The following is an 18,221-nucleotide window of genomic DNA, read 5'->3' as shown; positions in this document are numbered from 1 at the left end:
GTTAAAAGCGGCCCATCGATCAAGTCGGTTTGCAAATGTCACTGAGAGTGACATAAAGTTTGGGTGAGCTGCGTACGATAAATGTTGATTTATTGACTCAATAATTTACCTCGTCACGGTAGGGTTAAGCGGAAACACCCTTTTTCAAGTTGCGATACTTATATTTAATTATTACAATAACTGTTAGATCATAACATTATGAGCGATGAGCACTTTATTATATTGCCAATAAAAATGAAAAAGTAAATGGGTTGATTAATTTTAATTTTGTATTTCTTTTAGATGCTTGTTTATTTTTTTTAAAGCAGCCTAATGGATTTTAATCTCTGCATTCATTCATAAACTTTTCTAACCAACATAATTATGATAACCCCATAACGTGTCATCTTTTTATAGTGCATAAGCAGCGTGTCAGCGATCACAATACGGATGTGAGTTTTTTTTTAATTAAAGAATAGAAAACATTTTGCTTTTGTGAACTACTAAATGAATTTTGGTGGATATGAAAAATAAATTGTACTCTATATACAGGTTGTTCTTTAAACCCTGTCATATCCGAAACCACGGTGATCTGTATGAGAAAGAAGACATATTGGCACATTAAAATATTTTTTTAGAATGACCAAAATCTTAAAAAATAAAATATAGAAAAAAAAACAAATGGTTGCTTACTTCTGCAGGGGAGAAACTAGGGGGGAGTCTGAACCGCGCGGCCGCGCCCCCCTCGCTTCTTTCCTGCAGAAGTAAGCAACCATTTGTTTTTTTTTCTTTATTATTTTTTTTTAGATTTTAGTCGTTCTAAAAAAATATTCTCATACTCATCATCGTGGTTTCGGATGTGACAGGGTTTAAAAAACACCCTGTTTATACAAAAAGAATTATTAGAATGAAAAAAAAACTGTTTTTTATAAAATTAATATTTGAAGCACTAACTTTGTGGTTATTAATTACAGTTAAATAAATAAAAACAATTTTGTTTTTAACCGCATTTTTTTCTTTACCAACCGGTTTCAAAGCTTTTTTGTCGAGACATTTCGTACTTAAGAAAATATACAACTTTATTTTTTATTAAAATTCGGCTCTTAAACTGATAATAAACCCAAAAAGTTCAATAAAACATGTTTATTCATGAAAAATCTTAAAATATATTACGTTTATTGTTTTATGGTATTTAAATATATTTAAAAATTGCTTTAAATATTATTTAGAAGGACGACATGAATTCTCTCCAAAACAAACAAACCAGCCAGAAGTCAGTAACACAACTAAAAAACGAAATTTCTGTGCAATGTCGTCTACCCACATACCTGAGCAGAAAAAAAGAGACGTACTTAGAGATATCAGTACAGCTGACCCTCCTACAACACGGTAGATGGGTTCTTATAAAATGCCGTGAAATGTGAAACTGTGTTATACGAAACTACGAATCAGAAAAACAAAAGGGAAAGTTCCTTAAATATTTAAATCAGTTTTTTGTTTTTTATTTTCTATGAAAATTTTATTTGTATGTCAAACAGTTAAAAAATACATTTTTCAATTTTTTAAATCCTTATTTAATAAATTTCTTTTTCGTCGGTGCTCGATACAACGAGACGGAAAGATTTTTTCGGTTGATTGAAAATGATCATTTTTACTCTCTAAATATTTTTTTATCATTTGCTCTTCCGCCGCGCCGTCTTTATTAAATCTGTGATTTTTGTTTACTTACTGTTCCTTATAAGGTCGTTTTCAGCAAACAAGTCCGCATTAAAAAAAATCTTAACTTTTAAAATTTATTTAAAATAAAAAAATATATTTATAAATTTTGTTGCAACAGAGAATGAAAACATTTTTGAGGAGGAGACGTCTAGGCATTTACAAGGTTGTAAATGCGTCGACTTTCATATTCAGTTTTTCAAAAATGTTTTCCCTCTCTGTTGCAACAAAATTTAAATCTAAATACCTCTCTAGAGAGGAAATTCAGCCTGTCTAAAAACATTTGTACATACTTAAAACATTTTCAATTATTTTATTTCGCAATCTTCATCACTATTCTTCTCCTCGAATCGATTTAATCGTTCGAAGTTATTTCCAGCAAATCTGCTTCGCCAATTTCATCATCCATCAATAAACCTTGAACGTCCTAAATGCTCATATTGTCAAAACCCTCGGCTCAGGTCGATTTCGCAAGGTCAAATATGCCAACAATTTCATTTTCTAATGATTTACGGTCGTTTTTTGCTTTAATTGACAATTGCTAAATTCATCATATTCTCAACCATGTTGTGAGAAGACGTGTTACAGCGAAACTGTTTTATTAGAGTTTGAAAGAAGGCTATTTGAAACCAAAAAATATACTAATCACGTATTAGTTTGGGTTGGAATATGAGTAAATAAATCGTAAATTATGTGTGTATTTTAATTTACGATTGGGCTGAAAGGGTTAATTTACTTTTTGAAATCCTTCTGAGAAACGTTTTACTTGTCTTAAACACTATGTACATTTATCAAATATTCATGTTATTAAAATCTAAAATCCGATTTCTAAACTTTTTATCAATAAGGCTTTATATCTATGACTTACGAAGAAAAACTTTTGTTTTGTATAGCATTTATCGACATTTCGTGTCATGGGATTTTCAGCTGTATAAATAAAAAGTCGATACTTGAGTTTAAGTTCTTGAGTCACGAAATGATAATCAAATCAGTTGTAGCTGAAATCATTTCGTCACGCGATTCTAACTCGTTCAGACTCCACAGGTAACCCTTAAAAACAATGTTGATAATGAATGGTTATAAAGGACCTACCTTAGTAAATTAACTCCTATTCAAATAATGGTATTATCAGTACAATCATCACGCAGTGGTGCATTGGGCACTGTATTGGTAAACCAAATGCATCGTTTTTCGATCATCTATTACATCAAGGTATCAAATAGACGAAAGTGAGCCTGCAATGTGAGCAAAATGCTCACTTTTATCTACTTGTCGATATTTATTTAATTTTTCATTTCGCATTACTAAATATTCCATTTTGAAGGCTTGTAATCAAATAAAATAATATGTTTAACGTAACAGCAAATACATGTATTACCAATAATTGAATTACTATAAAATATCGTGGACATAGGAAAATGTGTCAATTGTTTTTTTTTTAAATTTTCAATAGGTAAATAATTTGTTCTTTAAAAATATTGAATTAAATACTTGGGAATTACGCGCGTCATTGTGAAAGTTATCATAAATCGTTTAAAATCATAATTCTTACTTAACTTTTATCATCCGATGCCCAAAATAGAAGAACATCCTCATCGCATCAAAGGTAGGTCCATGTCCGTGCTCCTTTCCATTACTCAAATATTTCTAACCTTTTTCAAAACTGGATGAAATTAGTTTTTTCGCTAGGCCACTTTTCGTTTACAAATACAATACACAATGTATTGCCAACCATTTTAAAATCATAACCCGGATCCAATTTAATGTTTTTTTTTTAAATTGGTTACTTGACTTATTTGTTGAAATATATTTTATAAAAAAAAAAAGTTAACGAAAGAAAAGGATTTTTACTATTTCTTTAATTGTGTATTCAATTTACTAGTAGGTAGTCACACAAAAAAATATCTGCCTTAAAACAGGTTGTACCTTGTTAGGGAGACTACCCAAAATCCAGAGATATCTATCACCATAAAAAATGTAGGGATATTGTTATTTTGGTTATAAACTATTATTTTTATTTAAAATCTTTTAGAGCTAAATTTTTATTATTCGAATAGCGTATAACCTTTATCATTTTGTCTACTTTTCGTGTTCATTTTTCTAACACAGCTCATACAGTAATAAATAAATAAATCGACTTACATTTTACTACACATTTTTTTTTCAAGCATTTCCAAATTTCCAAATTAATGATGTATTCAACTTTAGTTATATAATACTGCATTTACTCAGCAATATCCAATACGCTTCACTCAGATGAATTATCAGTTTTTATTGTGTACTAAAAGCTTCTTCGCGGATACCAATAATTCAAATGGCCTTAATTTTTTATCGCGTTCCTCAGTTCGTATCCTAGAAGCATTTTCTTGTCATCAAGTCATTTATTTCATCTCTTATTCCTTCTCCCACGTCTTCTTTCCTTACACTCAAATCCTATATCACGCTGTCAATATTTTAAAAGCTTTGCTAAAAACGTCACGCAGATCCCCGTATTCTTTCAATTGCCATTTATATTCCCATCCCCGCAGTAAGTGATATGGCGGAAAACAAAAACAATACCAAAAACATGGATTTAACTGTCACTGAATTCATTAATAATATTTTTTCATTATTTTTATTCATTTATGTATTACAGTTTTGTTTGTATAATTTATATTTCGTTTCTGATCCAGACTAACGAGAAGGTTTCTGTTTTAAAAAGGGAATTTTTAAAATATTCCACATGTATAAAAGCTCTGTTACTATACGCACATCAACATTATTCTTTACCTTCCGTTACAAATATAAGAGTTACTAGATACTCTCCCCTGATACTGCAAAAAAAATAAAAAAATAATACAACCTTCGGCCAAAGAGGATTGGCTTACTACTTGGTTAAAGTGCACAAACTACTTCCATTATCCATGTGAACAATTAGTAAGAACTCTCAATATAAAATTTCTATTAAGAAATGGATAGTGGAGGTGGGTTGCGCACGGATCGATAAGTGGATCAAGCCAAATAGGTAAAATGTGTGTACTGTTTATGAAATTTATTCTATTGGTCTGTATAAATTGGTTATGTTTGTTATGATTTTTTTAGTTTATATTGTTCATTATGTTAATGATAATTAGGTTGATTAGATTAATTATGTATTTTTATTATTACGTTAACTTTGTTAAATAACTAATTTAAGGCATGTTTCACATTTTGTAAAATGTTTCCCTCGGCGCGGGACACCCCAGTGAGGGAACATTATTCTGCATAAAAAATAGAATTCAAACATTGTAAAAGTATAAATAAATATGTCAATTGTCTTGTGTATACTTATACTGTGTTACTTGCTAGTAACAGAAGGGACCTGCAATTCTTTGAAACTAAATCAAGGTCTACGATATATACCAGAAAAATGATCTCCTGATCAATGTTGATAATTCAAATGCAATGGTTTTTAAAGAAATTAAAGTACGATTAAATGTGAAATCACTGTAAATGTAGTCATACGAAAACAAGTAGAAAAATTGACACGCTACGCCACCATAGACGGATCATCGTACTTTTTCATAGCGATAGAAGGAATACCGAGCTACTTTCACTATCGAACTTTATCGTTCCATCGAAACAAATATTATTTTCAATTTTAGTTTATTAGGTAATTCAACAAAGGTACATACTAGAAAACATTCAATTTGAAACCATTCGTCGAATAAATTTTACATGCATATATCTTCAATAATAGAATTACACAAAATTGATTTACATATTAAGATGTCATACATATTTTTTAATATATTTTTTATATATACACGATACAATGCAATAAACAGAAAGTTGTTCGTGTGCACTTATTTAATAAGATTTATTCCTAAGAGATTATTTGCAAAAGCTGAGAGAGTATCATGAAAAAAAACAATTTTATTATTTCGGCAGTATATATTATATTTCTGACACATGCGGGCCATAGGTGTGTGGTATGTAGTATTACTTGAAAACAAAGGCAGTTTAAATATTTCCCGATGTCTGAATGATCTCAATTCCGCATTAATTTGTATTTTATTTAGGAGGTTAGTACCCAGTTTATAGTTAAATATTTTATATCTAAAACCGCGCGGCGTTTTATCAGAGAATCAAAATGAAAAAGAGTTAGAAATTGTTCGTAATTTGAATTTGAACGTGAGTCGAAAATTTGGGACTTATACAAAAGGTACTTTATTTTAACAGATTCTATTGAGTTCATATGACTTTGATATTGCGGACTTTATACGCATGAGGCATACTCAAGATTACTGCGAATCAAACTCATATATATTTACATATAACAGTTTCCTAATAATAAAAACACAACTAATTGATGTAAGTACCTAAATAATTTCTCTATAATACCACGTGAACGAAGCTGCGGGTAAAAACTAGTATTTTAAAAAGGACTGACATTATAGGATCCAAGTTGATTATGAGCACAGTAAATTTATTAAGCGATTTGCAAATATTTTTTTTATTTTACTGATAAAATCATTCTGGTTCTGATTTTTATTGAAAGTCTGATCATTCTGAGTAAAGGTGCCAACAATTTTTTTCGTGCAGTCAATTTTAAATCGGATAAAGAAATCAACATAACAAAAATATTAAAACGATGCAAAATTATTAGATACGTGCCTTAGCAATATTGGTAAACAAACATATAAATACTTCTTTATTAATTTATTGGCGAATTTAATAACTTCATTTCACGCTCACGCAAGCACCTCACGTAGTAAATAAATAATTTCAACCTGACTATTATATCAGAACCAATAGATTGAATTCAATTGCATCTTTCGCAAAACAAGCGTAACCACCAATAGCTCGCCTTTAGTTTAGACATTTCTCTTTGAGAAGGTTTGGCACTTACGTTGCTTTCACGGTTCATTGTTCATATCTTAATCTCGCTCTTCGGGATGGTTATAAACCAATTATTAGCGATGTATCGCGGTGAGGATAAATAATATCCATTCATCCGGACAAAGGAAATCATTGGAATCCGCAAACTGAAGTACTGGAGATTTACAGTTGTAATCAACTACAAAAATTTACTACCTATTAAGTAAAATAAACGACAGTTTTAATAAATTGGTATGGCATTGTATTTTACAATGGGTAAAAAATAAAATTTTGTCAACAATGTTATATTTCAATATTTATTTAAAAATGTAGATCTAAATAACTCCCTAAGGAAGAAATCCAGCCTGTCTGCAAATGCATTGTTGATTAAACTAACCGGTGTGAGAATATAAAAATTGAACAATTGTTTTTAGGTGTTGCCTCGTAGTTGAGATAAATCTCACCCACATGATAAAGGTTTCAGCTCTTTGATTTTACGAAAGTCAACAGATGGAAAAGTTGAGGAAATGTGGATGTTTAAACGTACGCAGAATGGTGAATGTAACACAATGTGTAAATGGGCACTTAAACCAGGCAATAGCAGGTCATAAGCCCTGTAAAAGTCTAAACTTCTATATTCTCTTCTCAAAGATGTTTCCCTTCTCTGTTGCAGTAAATTTTGACAGTTCAATAATATTCACAATTGATATTTTGCTTTTTTGCACTATTCCTTTAGTCAGTTCATAATGAACTACGCATAATTCGATGTGACGTCATGCCTCTCCATGACGTCATAATTAGTAAGCAGCCCTTGTTAATTTTTCCGTGCGTGAACATAGGGTTTATTGAAAGAGACATTAAGTGGGGGTGAATATTATTGCTCGCTTGAAAAACAATTATTTCAACCCTTGTCTCGTTCAAGGTGAAACAATAATTCGGTTAAGCTAGGGTTTCCTAGGAGAGCGGTGCCCGTATTTTAACGGCCGTAGTGAACGGTGATGCAGTGGACAGCCGTCGTAACGTCGACTAGAGAGTGGTTTCCTAGGGAAACGGTGTTAAATGGTGTTGATAACACCGTTTTCCTAGGAAACCACACTCTAGTCACCGTTACGACGGATGTCCACTGCATCACCGTTCACTACGGCCGTTAAAATACGGGCACCGCTGTCCTAGGAAACCCTAGCTTTAATTTAAGTTGTCGTGGCAAGTTTGAAACTTATTAATATACTCATTCCGATAAAAAAAAACGAACGTGTGTAATACGAAATATTTTCCCGTATCCGATCGGAAGAAAGAACACAATTGTTTGTGAAACTAGAACCCTGGACGAGTGAAAACAGAAATCGAGTAGAGATAACTCCAACGTATCGAATACAGGCATAGAAAAAACATTAATAATTAAAATTTGAATACCTGGTAGGCACTAGAAGTAAGGAATTATTTTTTTCAACAATTCACGGACCAACTTTGAAATGCACTCACCTATACCCAGTACCCAGGATACATAGGTATGGAAATGAATTAGAACAAATATTTTATATTTTCAATACAAATTCTGTTCATGAATCAAAACGTTTTCTCACTCGTTATTTTATAGTAAAGTAATGGATTTATTTTAAAAGATATTATTAAATTTAACTTTGTTTTCTAGATTACGTGATTTTTCATTTCTTTATTTTAACATGTTAGACATAACTTAAATTGTACGTTGGTAGATTTATTGGCAAATGGCAACTTCTTCCAACCAACTGATGATGATGATTTCACTTAATAAAGATATTATTTAGATAATTTCAGTTTTTCTTTAATTTTTATTTTATTTTATTGCTAAAAAAACTTATAATTTTTTAGTATCTAATGTTGTATTATTTTTTCAAAATTACCATTACCTAGTTATACTCAACTTTACTGTGTTATATTTGTATTTAGAACATAAGATTTTCTCATAGTTATTGTTATCTTTTATTTAGAGATGTTATGTTTCTTTTTAACTTTTTTGTTTTTTGTATTATACGAGTATGTTCAGTAAATTTTTAGTTTAAATTATTCTATTATTTCATACTTTGTACTACATGATTATTGTGCACTGCTGGAAGTATTTCTGTCAATTGTTATTTTTTTGTAAAAGGTTCTTTGAACCATTGATGAATAAATAAATAAACATTCACATTATGTCATTTCTTCTTAATATTTTAAATAATTTTCTGATAGAGCTATTTCAGCTTCTATCACAGCATGGGCCATATTTTTGTTCTAGTAACGCGAGAACCCTTACAATACCCATTCACCGCTCTAATTTTTCTACCAACTCTTTCACAGTAGTAGCTGCTCAATTGTGGTATCATCTTGATTGCGGAATTTTAAGTGGTTTTTTTTATTGCATGTTCTTTTTTATATTTGATTTGCCATGTATTTTTTAATAGTGTTTTTTTCTATGTTGTATATTATTATGATATTGATTGTTGAAGTTTTCTACATATATTTGTCCAAACTCAACATAGGACTTTGGTTCCATGGAGTTGGGACTTGTGTCTTAATAAATGTTAAATGAATATATTATGAATAAAATAAATAATTGAATAAATCTATCACTAATGTCAGAGACACTCCTTCTTCAAAACGCCATAAGAATAATTCAGGTTTTCTGTTATCCTTCTTCTTTCCCTCTCACTTCGCCCAACCAGGGATAATAAAATATTCAAGCGTAAAAACACATTAATAAATTATTATTTATTATCAACCATGTCAGGAATTGAACCCAAGACCTCTTGCATGGTAGGCAAGCGCATTGACTACTACACAACGAGGCCGACAAAAAAAATTAACTCAAAAGTTCGACGTGAAATATTCATTAAAAGGTAGTTTTGGACAGCGATAATAAGACAATATCACTTTTTGTGCATTTTTTTAAGTAATAAGGGTCTTTGAAATACTATGCAGTAGAAAAAAAAATTGCTACTTGTTAGTAGCAAAAAAAAAACTTTTAAATGTGCAAAAACGGTCATTGAATTGGCCACGCCACTTATACGCCAAGATTCATGTTCCTTTTCGACTTTGTTCCAAACCATTCAAGATTTTTTAGGACATCACTACGAATCTTGACGCCACAACTATCAATGTTAAACATGTCGCGTTTTTCTAGTGACATATTTTTTTCATATTTTTTTAAAAGTTAAATATGAAAACATTTCTCCACAATATCCTTATTGATTTTGAAAATACAATTTATTGTTCTAAATTTATTTCATATATCTTTATCGGTATTTGGAGTACGTGATATTTCCTTATTGTACATGCGATGGCGCCTGATGAAAAATAAAGATCATTTTATATTCATAAATATTTTTTGCAATTGATTACTTATTTATTTTTACTTTAACATTGTTTGTATTATTAATTGGAGTATTTATGTGCACATTTTGCTCCATGGGGAAGCATGGTAAATATACTTTTATATATATATATATATATATATATATATATATATATATATATATATATATATGGTTAATATGATTATTTGAGTGCTTCTTGAATTAATTCAGTGATTAAAAAATCCACCCTAATTTTATTAAATATTGCAGAACAGTTTTTCTAGACAGTCGTAAAAAATAATTCTACTTACTAATTTCGTAATTGTGAGGTCAAATCGTGTTAAAAAAATATTTTCTTTTTTGTTATTTGAATTATGTATCTCATTGCTATTGTTTTACGGAGTCTTCCTCTCAGTCTCAATCCTGAGGATTGGTTTGCAGCATCGTCCTAAAACTCGTCTTCCACTGTTCTCCTTTCTCTGCAGCCCTCTTCAGCTCACCATATGAAACGCTTTTTAAGTCCTCCCACGCTTGTTCTAAATACTTCCGTAATAAAACAAGTGTGTACAGACAAAAGGATCAATGTAATGGAGCTTTTGAGCAAGTCTTATAAAGAGCAGATTTTAATGGCTTAAAATTAAAAAAGAATGTTCATTGTTTGTAATGCATGTTGTTGAAAACTTTTACCCATAAATTCCCCATGACTTGGCAACTGTATCGTGTAAATCGCTTCAGGCAAACCATGTAATATTCCTATATTCACAAACATCAACCGTACAATTTATGTCCAATAACCCTTCCCCAAAAGCGTGCAGTAGCTACAAATAAACCTGTTTTGCAAACTTGCAATACAGGCGCCCTTGTTATATCCGTGTGTAAATTCGAACCTTTCTATAAAAAAATTGGACTCTGAATACGAAAGTAATTCTCTTTGGACTACGAGATATCTTGTTTCTCATATTACCATCCATGTTTGATTTTTTTTACTTTTTTAAAGAGGAAAAACATTTAAAGTGGGAAACGAAATAATGTTTCTCATTTGTAAAACTTTTTTCATCCCGGGTAGGAAATAATTAGCATGGAACTTTAAATCTTTTTTATGAAAGTATTATGGTTACTCGTTGATATTTTCAAATCGTTATTAACAGCGAAACCTAGAGAGGCTGCGGACTGATAAAAAATAAATAAGTCATACGATTTTGCTATTTTAAAACGCTGTTCTTTTAACATAGCATCATTTAAAAAAATATACATTTCATAAAATCTCTTTTTACCGACATGGTTGACATGGAATATTAACTTAAAGGGGTGTTTTCACACTAGAATATTTCATATTCTCTAGACTGGTACATGAGACAGATTATCTTACCTTCATGTAACAAAAATCATCATGATACGCTGCAATTGGTGTATCAATGCAGTACCCTTTGCACCATCAGGTGCGGAAAGGGAATGATGATGACGTTTATTTATTTTTTAAAGAAATACAAATATTTAATAACACAATTTTTTTGTGGATATTTTTATTATATTCTACGTTGAATTGTGGCACTAATAATAAACATTTTAAATATTTTACATCAAACCCTGTTTTATGGAATAATGTTTTTTTATTCCAAGAAGAGTATTTTGTTGGTAAAAATAAATTAAAAAACAGTGTATTTATGCATTATGTTTTTAGAAAAACGAAAAATAATTATTATTTTTGTTATTTAAAACATAAAAGAATATTTTTTTATCAGAAATACCTTAGAAAATGGTTGTTTGTATCTAAAATCTTCATTGATTTATTTTATTGTTTTTTTTTTATGTCAAAATCTAATGATTTTTTTATCAGACTAAGCCTTAAGCATAATGAATCAATGAATTAACTTTATCACTATACCACAAAGCGAGGAGAAATTCCATGATTAAGATTAATTTTAGTGCGTCATGATGACTACGAGATTATTTTTGATCGTCATTTGGATGCCAAATTTGATTGATAACAATCAACCCTAATTAATCTTTTACGAACGATTCCATCGGCTCAGTATCGGGAGTCAAATCACGCTTTAGCTCATAATAAGATATATGTAGGATATTTTATTACGTACACGCGCATCGAATCCGTTACGCGATAACATTATCGTATGCTGATTTTATTTATATGTAACATGTACATATCGTATAGTTTACATAATATGCGAACGTTGTGAAACTGCAATTTTCGCTCAAGTGAGTTTGCATAATAAAAGATATATGTGTTTCAAAATATAAGATAGAAATTATTAGTTATTCATTAGAATTCTATTTTAATTATCATTTAGTTAGAAAAAAAACTCCCCCCATAAATGAGTCTTTTGAAGGCTTAGAGTAGATACTTTTACATACATAGACATACAATTATTCAATAAGATTTGTATGTCGAAGAAGACCTATTATTATATCTATGCTGTTTACAATAATAAAGTGCTAAATACCAAGCACGAGTCTGTTCGCAGGAGAATTGTAGAATACTGAAAGCTCTCTTTGCTTAGCTTCCATTGACAATGAATTACGCTCTCTCTCTCCCGGCGTCTTAACAATTATAAAGTGTCAGGCAAATAGCAATCGTGGACAAACAAATTTCCCTCGCAATCCAATCCGACCAACAATGGAGCAAGTTTAGAACCGCCCACGTCTTGCGAACTCTCGACTGTATTATGAAACCGATAATTATATATCTTTAGTCCTCTTAATTCCGTCATTATTGTTATAGATACGAGAATTACGGAACCAAAACTGGTGCTGGTTATTTACGCTCTCCACTGTAAAATTGTATCAAAATTTAAGGTTTGTGCGCTCTGGATAATTCATTTATCTTAACCGAATTTTTTTATTTATGTCTGGATTTGAAGCTAATTTTCTTTTGAAAGATTATACAGAACGAAAATGGCGTATAAAATTTATTTATCGCGTAATCGATAATTTTCGTATTCATAGGGTCTGAGAATTCCATCTCCGGTGGGTATGAGTTATAAAAAAGAAATAAGTACCATGTTTCTATGATTTGCCAAAATATTTCAACTTTGGTTACCATTTTTAACGAGAAATAACTAACTACAGTTGAACTTGGCTATTACGAGGAAGATAGGACCGATTGAATTTGCTCGTTATAAGCGTTACTTGTTATACCAGAGAAAGGTTTTTTTATACAATCGCTTTAGCACATTATCACTAAGTAAACAAGTAAAAAAAACATTTCGTTATCCAAGTGACTTGCTCTTCAAAGGATTCAGAGTACTGAATATTATTCAACAGTATTTATTGAGAACGGTAGTGGTTACACACATAAATAGAGACATTTACCCAAGCGTCAACCACAACCATAATACAAGATACTCTAATAGGGATATGATACTAAGTGAAGGGGTCAACACTGTTCTGGCATCGAGACAACACTATTACGTAGGCAAAAAGGTCCATAACCTTTTGCCAGAATCGTGGAAAGACGCGAGTGTTGTCAAGTTACGGAAGGTGTTGACCTCGCTCTTTCATGACATTAGTCGTAGGGAGTCAGAAAAGTTGATGCATGCCACGGATTGGAGAATCTTACTGGATGTCAAAAATAAAAAATAAGGAATAATTTAAAAAAATATATTTATAGATGACAACCATGAAGTTTCGCATAAATAAATTGTCGATGTTTTTATGAATGTATGTATGTGTATGCGCATTGGTGTATGTACGTGTGTGTGTATGTACATGTGTATATATGTATATATATATATATATTTGTGTGTGTATATGTGTATGTCTGTATGTATATGAATCAAAATGTGTATCCGAATAAGTGTATATTTTTTTTGTCTGTGCTCTATATAAATTTGTTAACTATTATAATATATTAAAATGTAATTGCCTAGCTTGGAACGGGGTTTGTACTCTTGTTAGCTGGGCAAAGTGAACATGGAATTGTATTTTGATAAAGAGTGTGAATAAATAAATAAATAAATACATATGTGTACATATAATTCATCCAGATTTTTTTTTTTAAAAATGGGAAAATTGCCCCTTTTTAACGAATTGACAGACACTTCCTAATGTTAGTAGTCATGTTTAGAATTCAGGGTTTCGGCTTAAACTGATCTGGTTTAGAACTCATTTGACATCACCCACTTGTAATGTTTATTGCGTATTAAAATAAGCATAGAACATTGAATATATTTTTTTTAAAACCCGTAAAAACCCTCGAAACAAGCATGTTATTTATAAACCACAAAAGCATTTGTAAATTGTTATAATGTGCCGAACCGGCACTCACTAAGTTCACAAAAATCGGATTTTTTAAAAACCATGTGTGATCATTTTTCGATATTGTCGGCAAAAAATTCAATTTGGTAACCTTAACACTTACAAAGCTATCATAAACATAATCCGATCCCAACGCCCGGCAGTATTTTTCTTTTACGTTAGCCGACCGTTTGGATTTTATTACTTGGGTTCTAATTTCGAGAATTATGTTTTTAACAATTGAAGTTTTTTGACAATATTTTTGTTCGGTATGTCCGAGAAGTAGCTCGTTATAACAGTGAAAACCATGAACTAAAATGTCAACTAATGTTTCCTCGTTACATCCGAGATCTCGCTATTTCCGTAATCATTATAACCGAGTTCGACTGTTTTTCAAAATTTTGGGTTTGTTCATATTATGTTTGTAGGCAAAAAACTGGATTATACTCTCTTGGGAGTTGTTTAGATTTACAAATTGCAACAGAGATGGAGAACAGAGATGGGAAGTCTGGGCATTTGTAGGGCTTATGACCTGTCCTATGGATGTTAAAACGTAGGCAAAATGGTGAATGTTAAACTATGTGATAAGTGGCCACTTAAACGAGCGAATGACAGGTTATAAGCCCTGTAAATGTCTGGACTTCCATATTCCTTTCTCCAAAATGTGAGATATCCCTCGTAACTCACTATTAGTAAATCGGCATTAAGATGGGTATGAGTAATAATGTTTAGAGTGATTAGAGTGATAATGTTTATCGCAGGAGGCTAAACTAGCAGTTCACAACGGAGTTCTATTTCCAACTCTAATGTATGGGAGCGAAGTATGGAATTGGAAAAATAATGATGAAAGTAGGTTGAATGCTGTCGAAATGCGATCCCTCAGGCGAATGTGTGGTAAAACGATGTATGATAGGTGCACAAATGTCGAGATCCGTGAAGTGTGTAAGGCTGAGACATGCATTATTGACAGAATTAAGAAAGGGGTGCTGCGTTGGTTTGGACATATAGAGCGAATGGACAGCGAAAGAACGACTAAAAGGATCTACGATGCAAATGTTGATGGATGCAGAAAACGAGGAAGACCGAGAAAGACATGGCACGATCAAGTCCATCAAATACTTGAAGATGAACATGTCAAAAGTAGGAATAATCGGCGTGCGTGCATAAGAAGATGTATGAATGTAGAGGAAGCGAGGTCTGTATGCCAAGATAGAGTGTTATGGCGTTCTATCCTCTCTGCCTACCCCTACGGGGAAACGGCGTGATGGTTTGTTGTTGTATGAGTTTCGGACCTCCAGCTCTATTGCCACAGGACTTTAACCTGGATTCATGTGATTTTAATTATTTATTTATTGAATTTTTAAATTAAACCATTTTTAAATTCTAAAAATATTTCTAATCAAAAACGTTTTGAGTATGTCCAAATGTTTGTAGACAGGCTAGACTTCACTCCCGAGGGAGTTATTTAGATTTGAATTTATTGTCACGGAGATAAAGCTTGTGATCTGTCATTGACTGGATTAAATGGCCTCTTTTCACACTGGAACATTTTCAGTAGGTTAAATACTTCAGCCAGATGAATCTCACCCACATTGGTAAAGGTTTCAGCTATTTTCTTTACTTCTCTACTTCATAAGGTCAACAGATGGAAGAGTTAAGGAAATGTGGATGTTTTGACATGGGTAGAATGGTAAATGTTACACAGTTTATAAAGTGGCGACTTAATCTAGCCGATGACAAATTTTTCAGGTAGATATTTTTTTTCTCACAAATTTTAGCTTGTAAACAGTATGTTTCTTTTCGGTTCATATTATATTTGATTAGCCCTGTAAATGTCAATACTTCCATATTTTTTTCTCAATTTTTATCTCACTATTTTAATATTCCATATTTACTTCTTCAAACTGTTCTTCACTCTGTTGAAATATATTAATATAAAATAGGTTTTTAAATAACGCGCCTGTTATTGAAAAAAAATAATTCATAAATTATAATTAAATCAAAATTAAATCAGATGAATCTCTTCACAACAATTGAGGTTTCGGCTCTTTAGCTTCACTAAAATCAACATATGGAAGAATTGAAGAAATTTGGATTTTCAAACATAAGCAAAATGGTTAATGTTACACAGTGTGTAAAGTGGCCACCTTAACCAGCCAATGACAGGTCATAAGCCCTGTAAATGCCTAGACTTCCATATTTTTTTATCTAAAGTGTTCTCCATCCCAATTATAATTTTGTTTTTTTTTTTTATTTATTCGCCTTTAGACTTAGACCACGTTACTTAAATTGTACAGGTACATTAAGTTATTTAATAAATAAATAAAAGACACTTCTTAAAATATTGCCGGTTATCATATTCTATACTTCAAATGAACGTAATTATGCAGAAAGCAGCCAGTTCACAATTTTGAAAAAATTAGATATTGATATTATCGGGTGCAGTAAGGTCCGTTCTATGTTTTGCTTAAAACAACCAGACCACTTTCATACAAAAAACTGCATAAATCACAATATTTGAGTTTGTCCAAATGTTTGTAGACAAAAGACTGAATTTCACCCCCTCGGGAGTTAAGATTGACAAATTACAACAGGGATGGAGAATACCTTAAATAAGGGAATATGGAATTCTAGGCATTTACGGGGCTTCTGACCTATCATTGGCTGGTTTAAGTGGCCACTTTACACACTGTGTAACATTCACCATTTTGCCTATGTTTGAACATCCATATTTCTTCAATTCTTCCATCTGTTGATTCGTTGCCCACTTAAACCAGCCAATGACAAGTCATAAGCCCTGTAAATGCCTAGAATTCCATATTCCCTTATTTAAGGTTTTCTCCATCCCTGTTGTAATTTGTTAATCTGTATAAATCACCTTCTGAAATTGGTGTCGATTACAAAAGCGCCATTTCTCAATTTGCAGAAAACACCCACAGCACTAGAAAAATCTTACGGTACTTTAAAAATCATTAAAACTGGTTAAATATATAGTGAGATTCTTGTTTGTAATAAAAAAAAACTAATGTATTCTTTGTTTATCATTTGTTTAAGTCAAAAACATTTCAACAGTTAAGTACATTCGATTATTCACTCTTTTCACAAAAGTGCCATTATCTCAGTTTCACTTTTCTATGACTGGCTGCTTTCTGCATAACTACGTTCAAATATGAGACTAGAAACGTGATTTGATCATTTAAGCATACGTGAATTCTAGATTCACATATTGTTTCATTGCTGATTACAATCTAGGCTTATTAGCTTGCCAGACGAGGTCGCGTCGTAAGGACTTTACTACTGACTACAGATACATATCTCAGTTCTTCCGTTTGCTTGTGATGATCCCTTTATTCCAGTGATGGGTAACCTTTTTAGCTCGGCGTGTCACAATTCTGAAAAACCTTGCTTTACTCGAGTGTCGTGACACATATTTATATATTTATATTTTATAAACATAAACGGCAAATCTGCCTTTTACAAACATTTATAATATTAACATATTTGTCTTAATGTTTTTTTTTTCTTAAACATGAATTTGCTTATACCTAAGATTTATAAAAAAAAATTAAACCAAAAATTATACAAGATTTATGTTAAAAAAAATAAGCTAAAAATTATACAGCGTATTCAGTAGAAATTTTAAATAATAAAACATTCTACAGTAAAACAACGAGAAAATCATAAGTACGGTTTCACACAGCTAGGCAAAGTGAGCAAAAAACTGTGTATATATATATATATATATATTATGAAATGCATGAATAAATAAATATAATTACCATTCACCATCTTTGAAAGTTCAAAAGGTTTGTTCTATAGGAACAATACCCTACATTAAATATATTAGATACGTGGGAATAACTATTGCCGAGTTCATGAAGTCTATTTAATATGGCATAACAAGTAAACACTGTCCGTAAATTGTTGCTACAAAACGGTGGCACCTGTCTAGTCATTCTTCCAGGCACCCTGAAGTTGATGAGAGTTCAGGGCAATCCCATATTGAATTTACAATTTTGAATAAATTTACCATATTCTTCTATCGTTAAGTTTTAACTTAAAGTTTAATTTAATGTTTTTAGTAAAAAATCGTTATTTAAAAATTCATGACTGATTCTA

Source organism: Micrasema longulum, unplaced genomic scaffold (genome assembly GCF_059751315.1).
Source record: "Micrasema longulum isolate JH-2025_06_02 unplaced genomic scaffold, ASM5975131v1 h1tg000179l, whole genome shotgun sequence".
NCBI lineage: Eukaryota > Metazoa > Arthropoda > Insecta > Trichoptera > Brachycentridae > Micrasema > Micrasema longulum.
Note: the sequence above shows the minus strand (reverse complement) of the source record.